We start from the raw sequence: 4954 nt of genomic DNA, 5'->3' as shown, positions 1-4954 counted from the left end.
AATACGAATCCATATATTTGGTTATTACCCCATTTATTTATTTATTTATTTATTTATTTATTTATTTATTTTTTAAGATTTTACTTTAAGTTCTGGGATACATGTGCAGAACATGCAGGTTTGTTACATAGATATACATGTGCCATGATGGTTGGCTGCACCCATCAACCCGTCATCCAGGCTTTAAGCCCCACATGCATTAGGTATTTGTCCTAAGTCTCTCCCTCCCCTTTCCCCCAACCCCCGACAGGCCCCAGTGTGTGATGTTCCCCTCCCTGTGTCCATGTGTTCTCATTGTTCACCTCCCACTTATGAGCGGGAGCATGCAGTGTTTGGTTTTCTGTTCCTGTGTTAGTTTGCTGAGAACAATAGTTTCCAGCTTCAACCATGTCCCTGCAAAGGACATGACTTCATTCTTTTTCATGGCTGTGTAGTATTCCACAAAGTATATGTGCCACATTTTCTTTATCCAGTCTAGTCCCTTTTTAACAACTTTCTTTATATACATACAATCCAGCCATCTACATTGCATAATGCACTGGTTTTCACGATAGTCACAGAGTCCTGCTCTTTTCACCTAAAGTGGTCACTCTTAAAAAAAATTATATTGACATTTTTAAAAGACCAGGCTGGTTGTCTTATACCCTGTCTACTTTTGGGATTTGTCTGATTATTTCATTCTGTGCTGTGGTTGAAATTATATTGGTTGATTCTAAATCAATAAAGTGGAAGTTTGGTCTGAGGTTTAATTGGTTATAATTAAGTTGAATAGTTTGCTAACACTTCATGGGTGATATCTGTGATTCCCACTGTTGAGGCAGGAGAATGGGGTCTGGAGGCAGGGAACACAAGGCCAGTTCACCCTGTTAACTGTGACGGGAAATACCCTCTCCACAGGGGGTACACCAAACAAATGACTTTGTAACTTTACTTCATCCTCTTCATTTACATAAGGTGTATACCAGGTAACCAATGGAAACCTCTAGAAAGTAAACCCCAAACAATTCTGTAACAGGGCTCCTGAGCCCCTGTGCTCAGGCCCAATCCCACCCTGTGGAGAGTCCTATCATTTTCAATAAATCTCTACTTTTGTTGCCTCATTCTTTCCTTGCGCTGTTTCTGCGTTTTGATCAATTCTTTGTTCAAGAAGGCAAGAACCTGGACACTCGGCACTGGTAATACTTTCAGTGATGCAAAATTAAATCAGCTCACCCCTGGGGGGGTAGGTGGCCACCACGTCCTGTTACAGGTACAGTAAGCTTTCCCCTTTGCAATTAGCAGGGATCCTGCAGGGTGATACATGACTCATGCAACTCCCCAGATCCCTGAGCACCTGCCACCTGTGTTCATGCTCCTTGCCTGAATCCTTAAGTCAAGGGAGTTTGTAAATGTCCATTTCTTCCACATTGATGGCTATCATTTCTTCCCTATTGTTGAGCTGTCATAATGTCATTCTGAAAAACAGCTTTTCCTCATCAATCTGGTATGTAATCTCCTAAATTGGGGAATATTTTATTCTATAATTACCACTTTTGAAGTAAGGAATTGGTGTAGTAGTCACCTCTAAAACCACTTAATGAATTTATTCCTTCTTTTCATTTTGAACATTATGATAGACATGGATTTTCTTTTTTTAATGTAATATAAACAAGCACAGTCCTTCTTCTTCATAGGTTTGTTGAGAATGTATTCAACATATCATATAATTCACCCTTTCAAAAGTGTATAATTTGTGGTTTCTGATTCATTCACAGAGATTTGTAGCCATCACCACTATCTAATTTTAGGACATTCTCATCACCCCAGAAAATACCCCTCCACATGTGCAATCACCCCCAGCCCCAACCCTGGGAACCATTCATCTACTTGTGTGTCTCTATGAATTTGCCTATTCTGGACATTTTACATAAATGTGGCCTTTCGTGACTGGCGTCTTTCACTGAACAGAATGTTTTCAACATTCATCCATATTGTGGCATGTATTCATTATTCAGTTTTTAATAAATCGTATTCCACTGTATGGCTAGGCCACTTTTGAGTGTCCATTTACTCAGCTGATGGTCACTTAGATTCTTTCCATTTTTTACATGAGTAATGTTTTGGTGTGGACGTGTGAACATATGTTTTTATTTATCTTTGTATATTCCCAGGAGTGGAATAGCTGGGTTATGTGGAAACTCAATTTTTAACATTTTATGGAAAGCTTAAAAACTGTTTTCCAAAGTGACTGCATCATTTTGCAACCCCATGATGTATAAGGGTTGTAATTACTTCACTTCCTCACCAACATTTGTTATTGTCTATCTTGTTTATTTTACCCATCCCAGTGGGTGTGAAGTGGTATGTCACTGTGGTTTTGATTTGCATTTTTCCAATAACTAATGATGTTGAACACCTTTTCATGAATTTACTGGCCATTTATGTATCTTCTTTGGAGAAAGGTCTATTCAAATCCTTTGTCGATTTTTTTTAATGGGGTTATATGTCCGTGAGAGCTCTGTATATATTTTGAATATGAGTCCTTTATCACATATAGGATTTGCAGATATTTCATCCCTGTCTATGAGTTGGCTTTTTACTTTTTGATGGGTTCCTTTAACTCACAAAGGATTTTAATTTTAGTGAACTCTGTCTTATTTATTATTTTGTTGCTTGTAGCATTGTTGTCATAGCTAAGAAGTAGTTGCAGACCCCACGGTCACTTGGGCCAGGTTTCTGCTAAAATGCCATCTCATCCATCAGAGGTGTCTACCACTGTCCATCAGCCTCTGTCCCTTCCCTTGCCCTATTTTTTTTCATTGCTGTTGCCATCACCTGATACTTTACATAATTATTGCATGTTCATCATCTGTCATTCTACTCAAGAACACACACTCTTTGACAGCAGAGTTTTGATTCCTGTTGTGCATGGCTGGATGCCTGGTGTCTGGAATAGAGTGAGGCTTGTTATGCATTCCCTACAGCTGAGGAAATTATAGGCAAACAAAAGACAAGGCAACTGGCCCACCAGCAGAGCTGCAGCACAAAATGCCACGTCCTATGAAGCAAGGAAATTGGGCAGCTGGGTTTCTGCTAAACACATTGGAGGAATGCAAAAGAAGCAATAAAAAAAAAAAAAAAAAAAACCCAAAGACAAAGCAGACATCATTATTAAAGACCATGTGTCCAAGGAAGACTTTATGAATTGAAAATTATTTTACAGATAACAGTAAGTATCCTGGCAGAAGAGAGCAGCATCCCTGGTGTGGTGGTGAATTTCACACATCAACTTGACTGGACTACAGGGTGCCCAGATATTTGGTTAAATATTATTCTGGGTGTGCCTGTGAGGGTGCCTCTTGATGAGATTAATGTTTGAATGAGTAATGTCTTTATCAGCTTGGACTGCTGTAACAAAAATACCATAAACAGTGTGGCTCATCAGTTACAGAAATACATTTCTCACGGCTCCATGGGCTGGAAGACAGAGGTCAGGATACCACCATCATGGTCCAGTGCCAGGGAGGGTCAACTTCTGGACTGCAGACATCTGACCTCTCCCTGTATCCTCACATGACAGACATAGAGTGAGCTAGTTCTCTGGCCTGGTCTTATGAGCTCTATTATCATGACATAATTACCATCCTAATGCTTCTCCTCCAAATACTATTGCATTGGGGATGATAGTTCAGCACATGAATCTTTTTCAAAGAGGTCACAAACACTCAGACCCTAACAGGTAGAACGAGTAAAGCAGGTTGCCATCCCCTGTGCTGGCCCCAGTCAGTCTGTTGGTAGCCCTTAATAGAACAAAAGGAGGAACGGGAGACAATCTGCTCTCTGCTGCAGCTCAGACATCACTCCTTTCTGGCTTTTGGACTGGAAATCACATTGTTGGTTCTCTGACTCTCAGGCCTTTGGACTCAGATTAGAACTTCTCCCAGCAGCTTTCCTGGGGCTCCAGTTCATGGATGGCAGATCATGAGACTCCTCAGCCTCTGTGATTGTGTGAGCCAATTCTTTATAATACATCTCACTCTCTTTCTCTCTCTCTCTCCCTCTCCAGAGATCCCAGACTATATATATATACACATACACACACACACACACACAAATATGTATGTTATATATACATATATATATGTGTGTGTGTGTGTGTGTGTGTGTGTGTGTGTGTGTGTATAGAGAGAGAGAGGGTAAGAGAAAGCTAATACACCTGGTTAGATTCAAATGGACCATGAAGGTTGATACTGTTTGGCTGTGTCCCCACACAAATCTCATCTTGAATTGTAATTCCCACAATTCCCATGTGTCATGGGAGGAACCCAGTGGGAGGTGATTGCATTACAAGGGCGGGTGTTTCCTGCGCTGTTCTAGTGATAGTGAATGAGTCTCACAAGATCTGATGGTTTTAAAAACGGGAGTCCCCTGGACAAGCTCTCTCTTTGCCTGTTACCATCCATGTAAGACATGACTTGCTCCTCCTTGCCTTCTGCCATGATTATGAGGCCTCCTCAGGCATGTGGAACTGTGAATCCATTAAACCTTTTTCCTTTATAAATTGCTCAGTCTCGGATATGGCTTTATTAGCAGTGTGAAAACAAACTAACGCAAAGTTACTAGGCTGTTGAATCATTGGGTAGGTGTAGCACTTTTCTTCTGAAGGAAAAGCAACTCTTACAAAAAAAAATTAGCAATTCCTTTACTGTGGAAAAATTAGCCACTGATAATATATGAATAATAGCACCTTGCTGTGACTCAATACTGTAATGCATGTACTTACATATGAAGTCTGCAGTAAATTCTGTGTCATTTCCATTACATAGTCACCAGTCACCAGCTTCAAGTTAAAGAAATCTCTACGCTACTAGAACCGAGAATGGGAGAGGCAGAATTGGCTACACCTGTATAGCAAATATAGCATTCACTGGTCTCAAAAGCAAATGTAAAAAAAAAAAAAAAAAAAAAAAAAAAA

The sequence above is a fragment of the Rhinopithecus bieti genome, unplaced genomic scaffold (genome assembly GCF_001698545.2).
Source record: "Rhinopithecus bieti isolate Rb0 unplaced genomic scaffold, ASM169854v2 scaffold_3948, whole genome shotgun sequence".
Taxonomy (NCBI): Eukaryota; Metazoa; Chordata; class Mammalia; order Primates; family Cercopithecidae; genus Rhinopithecus; species Rhinopithecus bieti.
The sequence above is the reverse complement of the archived record's forward strand: the minus strand, read 5'-3'. Positions refer to the sequence as shown.